This window comes from Prunus persica, chromosome G1, assembly GCF_000346465.2.
Source record: "Prunus persica cultivar Lovell chromosome G1, Prunus_persica_NCBIv2, whole genome shotgun sequence".
Classification (NCBI taxonomy): Eukaryota; Viridiplantae; Streptophyta; class Magnoliopsida; order Rosales; family Rosaceae; genus Prunus; species Prunus persica.
In genome coordinates this window covers 17,098,333-17,117,533 of record NC_034009.1, presented here as the reverse complement: position 1 = coordinate 17,117,533, position 19,201 = coordinate 17,098,333, and positions in this window count along the sequence as shown.

Here is a 19,201-nt window from a genome sequence, read left to right as displayed (position 1 = left end):
TTGGTATCTAAAGTTGGTCTCCCTAGCATGACCCTTTTATTAAACCGTCCCTATAAGCATTATGATGCACAAAACCGAGCCTATTGCAATACCAGAGACACAAAACAGTCCCTATTGATATTAGCATCCGTATGTTAAATGAATGGACATCAATACCGCCGTATATTGTGAAAACGAATGTATTTAATTTTTCATTTGGCACGGATATAAAAACAAGGACAAAATCCCTCAATGTATTCGAGACTGTCTTCAGTCTTTAATCATATTAGTCACTGTTCTTCCGTGGCTAGTGCTGTTAGTCACCGTCTTTCAGTGCACAAAAACATTAGATTTACCCCCCAATAACATTTTATTTCCCGGTCCTTCTCTTCTCAACCTTCCTCACTCATCTTCACCAACCCATCCTCTTCTCAGTCTTTGAAGACCCACCGACATGTTATTGCTTGAAGACCATCGACTTCTCACTGCTTGAAGAGAGGATTGAAATCACGTTATACATACCACTGTAGAATACAGAATCAGTATGTAATTTCAATGCTCAATTTCATCGTTACTTTTCATTTGTGTGTGTGGCTTCTTTTTAATTTTTGCATTTGTGTAAATTATAGGTATGATGGCATATTATGGTTTGATTTATCAATGTCGATGAAAATAATAGTTGAATTCAGGCATTGGGATATTGGGTTTTGATTACGTGTGGTTTGTTCAATTAAATTTGGTAAATCAAACGAGATTGATTTTAGGTTTTCTATTTTTAGTTTTTGTGTTTTGCTTTTGGGGCCTCTATTTTTCATATTGTTATAATTATTTAGGAAAATTGATTGATTTATTGTCTTGTTTCCAGATTTGAGTTATAGTATCCCTCGGTTGATGTTCTACACATGGTTATTAAACAATTTTAATTTTGTTTCCATATTTGAGTTATAATATTTCTTGGTAATAAATCAGTATTTCCGCTGATTGTAATGGTGGTCTGAACTGCTGCATCAGACTCCCACATCGACATCGGAAAACTTGACATGCAGCCGTAGTTCTGGGTGGGTCATCTTGAAGCTTCTCTGAGGAACCCAAAGTAAGTGTTCTTTTGTATCTTGGAGACTGAGTGAAAGAGTGAGACAATTCATTGAGTGAAAGAGTGAGACAATCTATTATCTTTGAAGAGATTTATCCTAAAGATTGGAAAGGGAAGTGGTATAGAATGAATTGAGTACATAGATATGGGTATTTAGGGGTGTTATTAGGTTAGCTTGGAGTCCTATGGATGTTAGATATAACATATAAATAAATAAAAATGCTTAAAACCCATGAAAAGTTTATAATTTTTCTGTATAAACTAAGAATAATTTCTTATTTTAATTTGGTTGGATAAAAGTTATACCTTTAGGGTCAAAAAACCCAAAATATGATATAATAGTAGAAGATGTACTTGAACCAAAAAAAGAAAAAAAAAGAAAAAGGAGTAGCATATGTACAAAGACTTTAGGTTCCAATATGATGCTAGCAAAGTGCTTTAATATGTGTTAAATGGAATCGAATGCTACTATTATGCCAACTATACTGTTTCAATGAATAAAATGCATTTGTTCTATTTTTGTTTTTACTTTTTTAAAATGCCGTGTTCTAAACTACTCTAATTAATTAGGGATAGGGGATACAAATATAGTCACAAGAGAATGAACACATTGCTTTAATCAACTATCTTAATTCACATAGCCTATATATGATGTTCTTCTGTGTAGTGATCAATTGCATTACGCATACAGTGAGTGATTGACTAAAAGAAGAATTTAGTGTTTTCTGGTAAAGCTTGTTTGCAATGCAAGGGTTCCAATTGACATAACTGCAGTCGAGAACTGTGCAATACAGTACATGTTAATGAAATGTGTGTATTTAAGAAATAATAGCTCAAATTTAAGAAGTTTGTCAAATTCTTGTTCAGTTTTGCTTTTTTTATTCTTTTAACTTGTGTTTCTCTCTTTGAATTTTTCACAAACATAATTCAAATGTTCTGTCTCTATTATATGTCAATTTTCTCTCTACTATAGGGCATGGCTGGAGCTTGACATTACATACTGTTTTATTTAAAATTTAATTGAGTCAAGTTGATTGAATGTTACCCAGCTCTGTATTTGCACAGGATGTAGAATTGAAATTTCCAAATCAAATTGCCAGCCGTTATCAGTGATAATTGCGTAGGAGATACCGAATCGGCAGCAAATGTGAGTCCAGACGAAGTTCTCTATTCTTGCTGCCGTAATAGTTGCCAGAGCTTCGGCTTCTACCCTTTTGGTGAAGTAGTCCACGACCACTATGGGGTACTTGACCCGGCCTTTACCCTGCGGCATTGGGCTGATTAGATCCAGTCCCCACTGAGCGAAGGGCCATGGACTTACGATCGGTGTTAACGGTTCGACAGGGACATGGGTAACGTTACCAAATCGTTGGCATTTGTCGCACTTCTTTGCGAGTGTGATTGCATCCTGATGCTTGGTCGGCCAATAATACCCTTGTAGAAACGCCTTGTGTGCCAGCGATCGGGATCCAAAATGGTCACCACACACTCCGCCGTGGACCTCACAAATGACGTAGTCCCCTTGCTCGGTAGCGATGCATTTGAGATAAGGCGTGGTACACTGCTACAAAAAAGCAAAAAGACGACGGTGATTTACCGTCGTGTATTCGATTTTTCAATGGTCGTGGAATCCACCGTCATCTTTTCCCTCATATACCACGACGCTAAATCACCGTCGTTGTTAAAATATACAACGTCATCAACAAATACAAAACGACGTCTTTGTACTGCAAAAAGATCTAAAAAAGCAGTCGAGGATGAGAATAGACGACCAACTCTCTAAAAAAACCGTCGTTAAAAAGGAAAAATATGACACATATTAAGAGAACAAGGCCGCAAGATAGACATACAACGACGGAAATAAAAAAACGACGCCGTTAAATATCATTTTCACGACAATAAAAAATTTGACGTCTTTAAATACATTAGAAGACGACGTTATTGATACCTACTACGTCGCATATATAAAAACAGCCGTCGTAAAATTAATTTTCCACTTCGATTTTTCGATAAAAGATGACGTGGAAATAGTTGTCAGTGTCATTATTTACGACGTATGTATTTATTGAGTAGACGTTGAAAAACGAAACAACGTCGGTTACAAATATATGAGAGTCGTATTACAAAATTTGTACGTCATATTTTCAGAAACAAACAACGACGATAAATATTAGACGTTGTTAAATAAAACAACGTCGGAAAACAATAAAAACAGACGTGTTTAGTCTGCTAAAGTTCTAGAAAATAGTCGAGGATGAGAATAGACGACCAACTCAAACAAATCACCGTCGTTAAAAAGGAAAAATATGACACATGTTAAAAGAAAAAGGCCGCAAGATATACATACAACGACGACAACTAAAATTTTACGCCGTCAAATATAATTTACACGACAAGAAAAAATATGACGTCTTTAAATACATGAGAAGACGACGTTATTGAAATATACTACGTCTCTTATTTACAAACAACCGTCGTGAAATAAATTTTCCACTTCGATTTTTCTAAAAAAGATGACGTGGAAATAGTTGTCAGTGTCATTATTTACGACGTATGTATTTATACAGTTGACGTTGAAATGCGAAACAACGTCGGTTGCATTTATATAGTCGACGTTGTATTTATATCTATCATCATTACTCACGACGCACTTAATAATATAGACGACATTGAACTTCTAAACAACGTCGGTTCCAAATAAATGAGAGCCGTATTACAGAACATATAGACGGCGTTGATTATGATGAGAGCCGTATTACAAATAACGTCGTTTAATTGTTATTAGACGGCGGTTATAATGAATTTCCGTCGGAATTCATTTCGTTCCTCTTCGTTTATAAAAGAACTTGCGACGTGGAAAATGTATGATGACGTCGTATTTTTTAACGTTCAGATTATATATCTCGTTTTTTAGACGTCGGTATTATGGGATTGGAGTCGTGTTATTTTGAATTACATGGCGGTTCTTAATCCTTCCCCGACATGATATCCTGAATAATTGCTTCACAATTGCGTCGTGGTTCTTCATTGTTACGTTGCTTTAAGACGTCGGTAAATATGCTGAATAACTGGTTCACAATAACGTCGTGTTTTATTTGAACGTAGAAAGTGAAGAAATCACATTACAATATATTACAAAATTAATGTCATACACTGCCAATTACATAAGCATCATTCAATCCATATATCTTCACACCCATCTCGAATATTTTGACCGCCTAACTCACCCACCAGTTCATCAAATGTGTCAACATTTGGCATCCCTCTAGTAAATGGCTCACACTCAATTATCACATCACCTAAGACTTCATCACCAATAACATCATTATATTCTCTATTAGGCATTGATAACACTACCGACCAACCACGATGCATCGGGTCGTCAACAAAAAATATTTGTTTGACTTGAGAAGCCAAAACAAATTGGTCATTCCTATGTCCAATTTTACTCAAATCTACAAGGGTAAATCCAAGTTCGTCGACTACAAGACCAGAACTATCTATCCAATCACACCTAAAGACTGGGATTGTAAACTTTTGGTAGTCAAGGTCCCAAATTTCTTGAATGACACCATAGAAACCCATATTTGAGAGAATTGGGTTTTTATCCTTGGCACTAGCAACTTGCATGGTATGTGCAAGTAAATAAACTCCACTATTTTGAGTTGTCCGCACATCATCTTGTGCCTTGATATTGAATTTAATACCTTTAATAAGATAGCTCCTATATAATGGCACTGACATGTTTGGACCAGCTGCTAGCCACCTTAAATTTTCTGATACGCCATGATTGTCTTCCTCAAGTTCACTTTGAACATGCAAATTAATCATATCTTAATTCAATCTAACATATAAATAAGAAGAAAATTAAAAGAGAAATATGTTATTCAACAATATATACCTTGAAGCGTAGCCATTGAATGAAAGTGCTATTGTGCTTATCCTGCAGCCACTTTGTTCTCTTTCTAAATTTTGGATAAGCAGTCTTGATGTGAATCATATGTTGCCTACATGACACGAAAAATTCAAGCATTACGGTCCTAAATATAGAAGATAAACATAAGAAATAATTTAAAATGGAAACTTAAAGAATAAAGCTCATACGTACTCGATATAAGGTAGGACTTCCTCCGTATTCTCCAAGACATATAGATGTGCTTGATTCAACAGGTCCTGATCAACTACGCTCACTGTGCAACCTGATAATGGCTTTGAAAGTCCCATCTTTTGGCTTGAAGGCACTCCAACTGTACTAACATCAGATAAATGCTGAGTACAACACTCTACCGCTTCTTCAGCTATATACCGCTCAGCAATGCAACCTTCGGGACGAGTACGATTCTGAACATACCCCTTCAGCACTTTCATATATCTTTCAAACGGATACATCCACCTAAAATATACTGGCCCACATAGACGAACTTCTCTGACAAGATGTACTACTAGATGAACCATGATATCAAAGAATGAAGGGGGAAAGTACTTCTCAAGCAAACACAGAGTAACTACTACATCTTCTTCCAACTTATCTAGCTTGGAAACATCAACAGTCTTTGCACATATAGCATTGAAGAAGAAGCACAAACGAGTTATTGCATACCTTGCAGGCTTCTCCAAAACAGAACGAATTGCCACAGGGAGCAATTGTTGCATTAAGGTATGACAATCATGTGATTTAAGGCCAAGAAGTCTTAAATCTTGTAAAGATACAAGATTTTTAATATTTGAAGAATAACCTTCAGGGACCTTCATACCATAGAAAGAATTGCAAACCTCTCTCTTCTCTGCTCTTGACAAATTCCAAGGCCCAGGAGGCAAACGAGTACGTCTTTCTCCATACTCGGGTTGCAAATCAGTTTTGACCCCCATGTTCAATAAATCTAATCGAGCAGCAATCTCATCTTTATTTTTTCCAGGGATCTCCAGCAATGTACCAATGATACTATCGCAAACATTCTTGTCAATGTGCATAACATCTAGGGCATGCCTCACAGGAAGGTATTTCCAATACTCGAGATCAAAGAATATTGATTTCTTCTTCCAACAAACTCTGTCACCATTTTCAACCATATGCAGCACTTCTTCTCCGGTTAATGGCTCGGGAGGTATGCCATATTCAGGTTTCCCATTAAAAGCTGCACGTTGCCTCCTATATGGATGATTGATTGGTAACCATTTTCTATGCCCAATGTAACAAATTTTGTGGCCATTTTTCAACCTGTGACTAGGTGTATCATCGCCGCATATTGGACAAGCTTTATATCCTTTAACAACATAACCAGATAAGTTTCCATAGGCGGGGAAATCATTAATTGTCCACATTAATGCAGCTCTGAGTGTAAAGTATTCTCCATTATGTGCATCATACACTCCTCTAATCCCAACCCACAAGGATTTTAAATCATCAATCAAAGGCTCCAAGTATACGTCTATATCATTTCCGGGTTGTTTAGGACCGGAAATCAATAAGGTTAACATCATGAACTTTCGTTTCATGCACAGCCATGGAGGGAGATTATATGTAACTAAGATAACCGGCCAACAACTATATCTGCTACTTAGAGAACTGTGGGGATTGAATCCATCAGATGAAAGAGCCAATCTCAAGTTTCTCGGCTCATTACCAAACTCAGGCCATTTATCATCAAGAAGTTTCCAAGACGGGGAATCCGCCGGATGAGACATCTGACCGTCAATTGATTTTCTAGCAACATGCCACCAAGTCAAACTCTTAGCTGTCTCATGTGATTGAAACATCCTTTTAAACCTTGGAATTGGGGGAAAATACCACACCACCTTCGCTGGCACACCCTCTTTCAAGATTGAATCTTTGCCTTCCTTCCACCTTGAGATACCACAAGTAGGACAATTAGTTGAATCCTCATACTCCTTCCTATACAAGATGCAATCATTGGGGCATGCGTGCATTTTCTCATAACTCAGCCCCAATGCACACAAAGTCTTTTTAGCCTCATACATGGAGGTTGGTATTGTATTTCCTTCTGGAAGCAAATCGCCTTGAAGTATCAATAATTCTGTAAAACAGACATCACTCATCCCATGTTTTGCCTTCAAATTATACAACTTCACTAATGCCGATAACTTCGTGTACTTTCTACAACCAGGGTACACTGGTTGATCTCCATCCCCAATCACATTGGCAAACTCATACGGATCCGAACCAAAATCACCAAAATCATTATCATCCATATCAATTTCTTCAGACACAAAACTGTACCTACTATGGCCATCATCTTCTTCAACATTTCTACTAGCATTAGTAGTTGCTTCCCAAGGTTCTCCGTGAAATGTCCAATTCTTATAGCTTTGGTCAATTCCATTAAAGTATAAGTGATCCCTTATAATTCCAACCCCAAACAACTTCAAATTAACACATTTAACACATGGACAACGGATATGTGTTGTAGTTAGAAGATTTTCTACAGCAAAGTTCAAAAATGCTTCCACCCCAAATTCATATGCCTTCGATCTTCTATCCGAGTGCATCCATGACTTATCCATCTCCGACACTATAACCTATTATCTATAATAAAGTGAAAATACAGGCAATGACCATCACTATAGTAGATTATACAATGATCTAATCGCAAGTAATACACAACAGAGACGACGGGTTTTAAACAAAAACAGACGTATTTGGCATATATAGACGACGGATTTTCAACAGACGTCGTCTATTATAAGTAATACAAACGACGGTTTATGAAAAAACCGTCGTGTATAAGTAATACAACGACGGTAGTTTAAAAAAACCGTCGTGTAATCGTCGTCGTAAGCCTTAAAATTCGTCGTGTCTCAGTTTATTTTCAAGAACACAAAACCCATTAAGAACACAACATATATATGAAACCAAGCAAGAAACCAACATATACATGAAACCAAGCATGAAAACAATAAATCCATTCCCAATTCAACATAACATAGGGTGATTAAAAGATACGACAAAATTAAATCCATTCCCAATTCAACATAACAGATAATGTAATCCATGAACCCATTAAACAGAAAATCCATGAACCCATACCTATAAGCACATTATTAACAGATCGCAAAGCATACACATAAAACCCTTTAACAAAACAACCTAATATCATTCAATGAATTTACAAGCATCACTCGAATCCCCATCTTCATTATCAGTTTCTTCCTTCGTAGGTACTATTTGCTCCCCATCATTTTCTCCATAGCAGAAGTGAGAGAGCGAAATGTTATGTCGCGCGAAATCTGAAAATTTAAGGTTTCAGGGTTCGAAGTATAAGAATAAGAGCCAAATCTAAAAAAATTTAGGTCGCGCGAAAATTTTTAGAGTTCGCGCGTTTTAAAACGTCGAAAGAAAAACCAAGGCGAAAGTTCTACACGTACCGACGTAAATTTAATATTGCACGACGGAAACTTCATTTTTCGGATTAAGAACGTAAGGCCGTTCATTTTGAAGCTTCATTTTTCGGATTAATTTTAAATTTATTTTGAATTTTTTATATAACGACGACTGAAAAACCACGTCGGTGTTAAGAAATTAAAGACGTTGTAAATTATATAAACCGACTTACATATTAAAATGACGTCGTTTAAAGCGTAAACCATGTCGTATGTTTTTCTGTACGACGTAAAATATGTATTCCACGACGCAACCACCGTCGTTAAAAATTAATACCCTAAACCCATAAAACTAAATTATACAATTTAAAAAATTAAGTTTATAAAAGGTTTTATGGTTTTAAAGCCTAACATATACCCTAGACTACCCAAAAATTATACTTTAAAAATAAACCCCAATAAATAACAACCCTAATCTCTAAACCCTAGACTCTAAACCCTAAACCATAAAACTAGAAGTGATTTTATGACTCATCAAAACAATTTTGTTTTGGATGGTCATTTTAAATTTTTGTTATTCAAAATGAATTTTTTCAAGGTTTATGTGGAAGAAAATATATCAATGACTTCATAGGAGTTGACTTTTCAATTTTCTGATTTATTTTAAATTTATTTTGAATATTTTGATATAAAAATAATAAAATATTCTTACCACAACAACAAACCACGTCGGTGTTAATAAATTGTAGACGTTGTAAATTGTAATAGACTACTAAGTCGTTAAAATGACGTCGTTAAAATGAGAAATCATGGCGGCTATTTAACTATACGACGTAAAATATATATATCAACGACTTAACCGCTGTCGTTACATAAACGTCGTCGATGATACCCTGAACCCTTAAGAAATTGAAGATGTTGTAAACCATAAACGACTCAATTGTTCAAAGAACGTCGTCTAACTATATTTTTACGTCGTATTTGTTTAAAACACGAAACAACAAAATACGACGGTTTGTGACTTTATTAGGTCGTTGGAAATGTATTACACGTCGGTTAAGCAATTTGTATGTTTGTTTTTTTTTTTAATTTAAGAAAACCTCAACAAATTTTTACATTACATATTATAGAGAAAATTTGTACATTATACATAAATATCAAGTGTTCAATAATTGCCCTGTTTAATAATTTGGAAAACAAACTCTGCCCATTCATTCCGGACTTCATCAATGGCTTCTTGGGGGTATGAAGCTTCCTGGTTTCCCTTGGCATACTGCATAAACAATGACTATTAGGGTTTATAAATAAAAAGAAATTCAATCACAGACGACGATATGTTTCATAACCGACGTAGTATATCCATTCAACGACGTTAATTTTACATGACCGTCGTTGATAATACAAAAAACGACTTGAAATGTATGAAGGTAATTTCTTCTTACCTTATTCTCAAACCCCAAGGAAGGATCCATGATGATGTCCCTCATGAAGCGCATCACATAATACCCGCATTCGACATTGCTGGGTTGCTTTGGTGTGCCTGAGAGAGTTTTCCAAATTACATTTTTACGTCCTGCTCGGCCTATGTGGGTATTATATATTTTTAAAGCACTGTTCACGATGTTTTTCGCCTCTTCGTCGACCACACGATGACCTGGCAGAGGATCCAGAAAATAGACGGTCTCCTTCTTTGCTCTTACAATCAGCAAGATCCAATGACGGCTGCACAAAATTAATATAAAAACGACGGTTATTTACAAAAACGACGTATTATAGTATTTCACACGACGAAATAAAGTAGATAACGACGACATTATATATTTATCACGACGATAAATAAATACCGACGTAGTTAGTAGTTTCAAACGACTAAATAAAATAAAACACCGACGTGGTTAGTTTATAAGCTGTCATTTATTGAAAATCATAAAAACAAAATCCTAAGGAGACTAACCCTGGATTGTAAGGCATCATGAAAAGCTGTTCACCGTCTGTCTTCTGAAGTCGAGCTGCTACCAGTCGTGATCTTTCAGTTATTGTGCCAGAGTTGGCACTAACTGTAGCAGGGTCAATAAAGCCAACCATGCTGCACATATTGGCTTGTTTCAAAACATCGTGTAAGTACCTAAATACATAAAATAATATAAACAAGTCAGCACAAACAAACACGACGGTTATGTATAAAAAAACGACGTATTATAATATTTCACACGACGTACTGAAATAGATGAGGACGTTATAATATATTTATCACGACGGTAGTTAGTTAAGACGACGTGGTTAGTTAGTTAAGACGACGCAATATAAACCAACGAGGTATTATTTTAGAAGTACAAACCTCATATATACAGCCAATACAGTAGCTCCAATTTCTTCCATGCCTGCAAATTGTGTAATATCTTCAGGCAGGAGGAAGGTATCGCGCTCACCACCAAACACCTCCTTATCAATTGTAAATTGGAGTGTCTTATCCTCAGGCAGGAGTGTCGTTTCCACAAAACGACAAAGGGTTTTTAAAGAAGATGGCGCCTCCATATTTGAATAAGCACCAACTTCAATAACCTGTTTAAAGAAATAAAAAAAATGACGTGGTAATTTAATAAAGACGACGGTTTAAGTAATAAAACGTCGTCTTAAAAGTATTTAAACGACGGTGAAAAAACTGTCGTGGTAATTCAATAAAGACGACGGTTTTATGAATAAAGCGTCGTCTGAAACCATTTAAACGACGGTGCAAAACCCGTCGTTTAAATATTTTATTACGTCTTAAAAAAATTCCGCCGTCTAAGTTTTAAACAAACGACGGATTAAATAAAAATATCGACGTCTGAAATTTTGAAAAACAAATAAAAAAGGCAAAGTTATGTGAACATACCTTGTCGTCATGCTTTTCTTCATCTTCTTTCTCCTTTTCTTCTTCCTTCTCTTCATCTCTTTTTTCTTCTTCCTTCTCTTCATCTGGCTGATGTTTCCCCATTTTGGCAGTATCATCCTCCAAATGTAGGGATCTCACATCACCTCCAGAGCAGCTAGCTTTGTCAGACATTGGATTTTTGGGGCTTTGGCTAATTCTTGGTTTAAGCATGCTTGGATCAAAATTGGGAATTAATTGGGAAAGCTGACTCAGGAAATGCTCCCTCTCAGCCTCTACCAATTGTTTTGTCCTAGCCTCCATCCTTAAGGCCTCTTCCCTTGCCTTAGCCTCCATCTTTTTAGTCTCTTCTTGAAGGAGAACTCTTAAACTGTCCTTCAAACGGTCGTCAAAGCTCACCCTCTGTGGTTTGGGCAAATTGAAATATTGCCTTGGGGAAACACCAGCACCAACTCCCCTCAGTCTGCCTGGATGCTCGGGGCCCAAAGCCATGGTCAGCACATCATTGCTGCCATCTACTCTGACTTTGCCTTCCGAGACTTGTTTCTGCAATTCATCCTAAAAAAAGATAAACAAAAAAACACACGACGGTTATTTATGTACAAACGACGTATTATATAATTTCACACGACGCAATAACGTATAAACCGACGTTATTATAACTTATCACGACGGTAGTTATACCGACGTGGTTATTTATTTAAAACGACGAAATGAATAAACAACCGACGTCTTATGCTATAATTAAAGATAACAGAGTAGTGATTCCTATTTAGACCGTTAACGACGTTTTTAAAAAAGTTTCGACGTGGTAATATCATTCACACGACGCGAAAATGAACCACCGACGTCTTATGCTATAATTACAGAAAACATAGTAGTGATTCCTATTTAGACCTTTAACGACGTTTTTAAAAACTTTTCGACGTGGTAATATCATTCACACGACGAAAAATATAACATACGACGTAATAAGAATAATTCACAGTTTAATAAAAATTTAAAACAGAGTGATAGTAGGCTTACAATTAATTTTGCTTTCTCTGCCACCTTTGGATCAGGGATGTTACCATGTTTGTCCTGTCTAGCTCTCTTCCATAAGGTAGATCGATCAATTTCTACCCCAGGCATGGTTTCCTCCAATTGATCCTCCAATCCAGCATATCCTTTTCGAGACAATCGATGATTGTACTCGAGTTTCTCCCTAATCTGTGCATGTTGAGAATGCACAGACTCAAAATCTTTGGATAGCCTTGAAGCTACAAAGGCATCCCATTGTGCTTTCTCTATGAATTTATATGTTTCAGGGGGTTGGCTTAATTTCTCCCTGTCATTGGTGTATGGAAGGATATAATGCCTCGTTAGTGTAGACTTGAAATCCTTCCATTTCTTGGAAGCAGAAGCTAAAACAGAGGTCTTGCCCCCTTGGCCTACGACAAAAGCCATGTCAACTGCTTCCCAAATCTGCTCCTTTATATCCTTGGGGATTTGGGACCATTTCTTGTCCACAAGTGGGATCCTGGAGCGTGCCAACACACCAATATACGACTGCATCTCAATATGTGCTTGGCCAACACCTTTCCCCCTTTTATTGTACTCAACAATTGGCCTCAGTTTCTGAAGCTTTCTCTTCACAACACGAGGCATTGTGCTCATACCTCGACCAGTCTTTGAATCATCTGAGATTGTTGTCTGGCTGGTTTGTTCTGTCTCAGCAGATGATGAAGCAAACTTCATCTTCTTCGAAGACTTCATCTCCTTCGAAGACTTGTCTTGAGGAGCTACCATTCCAAGCTTCTTGGAGCCAGAATCCTTAGTTTGTTGTTGAGAAACCATTTTAACAGACAAAACTGCAAGTGAAAATATTTCAGGAAAACATTAAGAACACAAACGACGGTATTAAAAAAATACGACGTATGATATGATTTTAGACGACGCAATGAAATAATCTCAGACGTAATACACCGTCGTGGTAAACTATTATTTATATAACGTCGTGGTATTTATGTTCATACGACGTCAATAGTAATACACCGTCGTGGTATTAACATTCACACGACGTAAAACAATAAGATATTTTGTCGTCTATATTAGATACCAACCCTAGTTTCTTTTTCTTTATATTTTATCAAATAAGGGAAAAACAAAAACCATTGTTCAGCGAAATCAAACCTGCAATTAAACAAGCATATAAAAAAAGACTATTATTTTAAAAACAACTTTGTCAATTTTCAGACGACGCTAGAACAACTGACGAACCGTCGTGGTCTACCGTCGTCTTATTTAGTTGATGTAGTTGTCTTCAAAGTTGGAAACTTTCTCTCTTTGTCTGTATATTTTATCAAACTTGGAAAGAAGTAAAATGATTTTGGCCAGAAAAAAGGTAAAAAGATTTTTCAAACAAAAAACGTATGAGCATGCAAAACAGTAACCAAAATAGTGAAAATGAAAGCTTACCTTTTGCGTGCAATGAAAGCAAGAGGAAGATGATCGATGTTTAAGTTCAGAGACGACGAAGAAGACGAGAGGAAGACGATGAGAAACTCTGACAATGCTCTGACAAGGAAAAAAGACGAAAAGGTTTCTCTGGGAGATTGAAATTTTTAATCGGGTTTGGAAACAGTGCATGTGTAAGTCGAAAAGTTGCTTACATATAAAACCATTTCAAAAAAATAATACGGCGGTTACATTTAACTACGTCGTTTTTAACTAAAACGACGCAATATTTTTCATTCGACGTGGAATCATTTCATTTAACGTCGTTAGGTTTAATATAACCGACGTGGATTTTAATTTTTAAATTATGAATAGAATTTTTTTTCCCGTGACCTTTCAGTTTATTTTTCAATTACAGTGCGTTATAAATAGAGTTTTTTTTCCGGAGGAAATTTAAAACGAAGGAAATTAATATTCTGCAATATGTAAAGTTTCTTTTTTGGATGACAGATTTAAATAAAATAAGAATATAAAAACAACAAATGTGTAAGTCAAGTAGACGAAAAGTTGCTTACATATAAAACCATTTCAAAAAAATAATACGGCGGTTACATATAACTACGACGTATAAATTACAAAATACGACGGTACATTTAACTTCGGACGTGGTAAATAAATACGACAGTAGTTTGTAGGTACCGTCGTAGTAAACTCAAAAATTAAAGTACATAAGTAATAACTCGCGTCATGATAGATTATTTAACACGTCGTTTTTATTAATTTACCGACGTGGATTTCTGTAATATACGTCGATCATACCGACGTTGATTTTAAAATTTAAACGGCGGTTTTTTTGTAAGGACCGCCGTTGGTTTTAAAAATTTATTCTATAAATTTGTCGCTTTCATTCATTTTCGGTTTACATTTAAGGTTCCAAGTTCTTCCTCTCTCAGTCTCTCATGTCTCAAAGACAATAATTTGGATGTTTTCTCAAAGAGAAATTGAGCTTACTCGCATCAAATATATGTCCACAAGAAGAAGCTTGTCAACTAGCCTTCTCACTTCCTTCATCAAGCCTGATAGGACACTTAGTGCTTCTGAATACTCCTTGCTTTCCATCAAAAGAGATGCAAGCCTGGCCTCCACTCGCTGTCGAAGGAAAGTTCGCTTCTCAGGGAAATCTGAAGATCAGATGTGCCTGATCCTCTGCTTGATTTTCTTGCCTAAGAAGATCCGTCGGATTTATTGTGATAGCCTCTTCCTTTATCCGTAGAGCTTCAGAAGAAGAAGATGGGTTTCAAGAATGCGATAAAGAATAGAAATGGCTTCAGATGGCCTCTAAAGCATGAGCAATTGAATCAGTAGTTTCTGGGAGATATGATGAAGACATTGTCAATGCTTTGAACTACACAAGTCCTGCAGAAAGATATGTTAAAGAAACTGAAACAACGGCGGTTTTCTGTTCTACCGTCGTCTTTTATCGTCGTCTATATTAAGTTAAGATGGCGGTAGATTTATAATTACCGACGTAGATTATTTTGTTAAACGTCGTTAAGTGTACTACAACCGACGTGGATTTTAATTTTAAATTATAAATAGAGTTTTTTTTCCCGTATTCTTTCAGTTTTAGTTTTCAATTCCAAAGCGTGATAAATAGATTTTTCTTTCCCGAGGAAATTTAAAATGAGGGAAATTAATGTTCTAAAATTTGTAAACTAACACGACGCAATATTTGCAAATCTGTGTCATCTGTTAAGATTATGATGTGGAACAGAGTTCCATCTGGTAAGATTTCGTAACCCTTGGGATCTCAGACAAAACTGATTATGTCGGCGGTGTTCTATATAAACCGTCGTGGTTATTTCAATTCTTGTCATTAAGTAGATCTACCGACGTAGGATAAGAAAATCAAAGAAAAAAATTGTTAACAAAAATTCTTATTAAGGCGACCGTTAAAATTAAAGGTACGACGTATAAAATGAATAAATACGACGATAAATTTTATTGTACGATTTAAAGATAACGTAGTAGAACTATACGAGAATGACGTTGATATATTTATATTTTCCGTCGTTGTAAATTAATTTAATACGGCGATATTTTGTATTTTAAAGCCGTGGATTTGTTTGTAATTATACGGCGTCTTATACGAAAACCTCGTCGTGTTATTTTATGAGTAAAAACGGCAGTTTTTATTGAAATCGTCGTCTTTACTTTCTACGTCGGTCGATTCATAACTTCTGCCGTTCTTTGTTGGCATTGATTTTACACTGCGGAAATCTGTTTCAAATAGACGTCGGTTGTTTAATTATGTACGTCGTTGTTTTTGAACAGCCATTTGAAACTCCATTTTTTAGTTGTCTAAGGTTGTATTACACGACGGTGTTTTTAGAACCGTCGTCTTTTTGTAAACCACGACGGTTTTCACTTAGACCGTCGTTGTTTTCTGGTCGTCTTTTTCACTTTTTGTAGTAGTGGTATAACCACGCCTGTAAAGGATATCGTTGATGACTGTATATCTTGCTGATCGATACCGCAGCTTTCTTGCCTAGGATTGTCATTTGGCAACGCACCGTTCGTTGAATAAGCATAGATTGGAGACATCCACGTGTCTTTGTACCGTACGGTACACACTTCATGAGTTACCGTATTTGGGTGAGCCAGAATCTCCACCGGCACCTTTCTGCCAATTTTGTCATTGATGGCCAAAGCTAATCTGGCCAATGCATCGGCGTGACTGTTTTCTGTCCTAGGTATCTGCCGAATCTCATAAGCCTTAAATTTCTAAAGCAATTGGGGTGTGGTTGACAGGTAGGCTGACATGGAAGCATCTTTAGCTACAAAGTCTGCCGTTATTTGATTCACAATGAGCTGAGAGTCGTTGTAAATGTTGATCTGCTTTGCACTCATGCTTTTGGCTAGCCGAAGGCCGGCCAAAAGATCTTCGTATTCGGCCTTATTGTTGGATGTCCTGAAATTGAAACGGAGGGTGTACTCAATTTTGACTCCGTCTGATGTAGTTAACACCAAGCCAGCTCCACATCCCTGTTGATTTGCCGAGTCGTCGATGTGCAAGATCCATACAAGGACTGATAGATTGAAACACTTGGGATTTGGTGCGCCATGTTCTTTGGTATCAGTACATGCATTCATTGGCTCGGGGATTACCGAAGGTGTTAGCTCGGATATGAAGTCAGCGACTGCCTAGCCTTTCTCTGCAGGTCTTGGCCTGAATTGTATGTCAAACTCTCCTAGTTCAATAGCCTACTTGACCAATCGACCAGACATTTCAGGTTTCTAGAACACCTGCCAAATCGGTTGATTAGTTAAGACTATGATTTCGTGTGCCGGGAAGTATGGAGGGAGCCTTCTGGCTGAGACGACGAAGGCTTGGGCTAGCTGTTCTATGGGAGGATACCGAAGTTTTGCGCTCTGCAGTGCTTTACTGACGTAAAAGATCGGTAGCTCTGCCTTCTTTAGTTTGAGTATTAGTACCGAGCTGACGACCATGCTGGATACTGAAAGGTAAAGAAACAAAACCTCCCCAATGAGTGGTTTTGACAACAAATGTGCTTTGCTCATGTAGTTTTTTAAGTCTGCCTTGTCGCATTCGGCAGTCCATGTGATATGCTGTTTGCCCCCTTTCAAGGCTTTAAAGAACGGTACACACTTATTGGTGGCTTTGGAGATGAAGCGAGTTAAGACAGTGACACGTCCGGTAAGGCTCTGAATGTCCTTCCGTGTCTTTGGCCTCTCCATGTCGATTATGGCTTTGATTTTTTTAGGGTTTGCTTCGATCTCTCTCTGACTGATCATGAAGCCGAGAAACTTACCGGAAGATACACCGAAGGTGCACTTCGTTGGGTTTAGTCTCATTCGGTAATCTTTCAGTATGCCCAACGTAAGGGACAAGTTGTGTAGATGCTCTTCTGCAGTCCTACTCTTTACCAACATATCGTCTACATACACCTCTTTGGTGCTGCCGATATGTTTCACGAAGATTCTTTAGATCGAACGGCGTGACATTATAGCAATATAGTCCCCTGTCCGTGATAAACGCCGTATGTTCGCGGTCGACAGGGTGCATGAATATCTGATCGTACCTCGAATAGGCATCCATGAAGCTGAGCAGCTCATGGCCGGTAGTGGCGTCTATGAGCTGGTCAATTCGGGGTAAGGGAAAATTATCCTTTGGGCAAGCTTTGTTTAGATAGGTATAGTCCTGGCACTTTCGCCTTCCGAACCATCACAGAGTTTGCTAGCCACTCAGGGTACGTAACCTCCTGAATGAAGCTGATAGCCCAGAGCTTGGCAACTTCGGCTCTCATGCCCTCATACCATTCGGTATCATACGACCAGCGCTTCTGACGTACGGGTTTATAAGTAAGGGAGATGCTGAGCTTGTGGCTGATGACGTTAGGGAGATGGCCAACATATTGTCATATGACCAAGTGAACACTTAGGAGTGGTGTCGTAAGAGCTCAATAAACTATGCTCGGAGAGCTGAGGAGAGTGAAGTGCCGATCTTTAGGCATCGTTCTGGCTGGTCTTCCTGTAAGACGACCGTTTCCAATTCCTCGACGGGTGGCGCTTGCGGCGTCGGAGCTTTGTCCCTTGGGTCGTCAATGGGCCTGTTACCATTCTACGCCCCTTGAACGGACATGGTCTCTCTTGGAGATTTGAAGGCTGCCAATTTTAGTGCTATCGCATAGCATGTTCGCGCACTAAGCTGGTATCCTCGGATCGTGCCTGTGCTATGGCAAGTTGGGAATTTCATCAGCAACATATGGAGTGAGAGGTGCGCCATGATACCAGTAATTGCCGTTCGGCCCACTATGACGTTTTATGTCGTTGGACAATCGACTACTAGGAATTAATCGTATGTCATTGTTTTCCTTGAGGCAATACCGAAGGCAATGGACAAATTGACGATGCCGACTGGTTGAACCAGGTCCCCAGAGAAACTGAGTAGGGTGTTAGCTGCCTATTGACGTGGCCATCGTCTATCCCTAATTCCCTGAACACATCGGCAAAGATTACGTTTACCGAACTTGCAGTATCAATCAGTACTCGTCCCACATCGAAGTCGACAATTTCTGCTCGGATGATCATTGGGTCATCATGGGGTAAAGGACCCCTTTTTCCTCTTTCTCGCAAAAAGTGATAGGTTCCCACCGAACCATTGGTACCTTATGGTGCTGATTGACCTCTATGCCAAAGACTTGTGGGTATTGGGCGACTCGAACGTATTGCTTCAGCGAACGGTTTGACATACCCGCCAGAGTGGGTCCTCCGCTGATGGTGCTGATCATGTTAATCTACCGATTTGCGTTCAGGACTGGCACTTGTGGCGGTCTAGCAATGTACTGATCCAGCTTGCCCTCTCGGATTAAACGCTCGATGATTTTTCTCAAGCTTATGCATTCTTCGGTATTATGACTGTTGTGCTGGTGGTACCGGCATAATTTGCCAGTATCCCGATT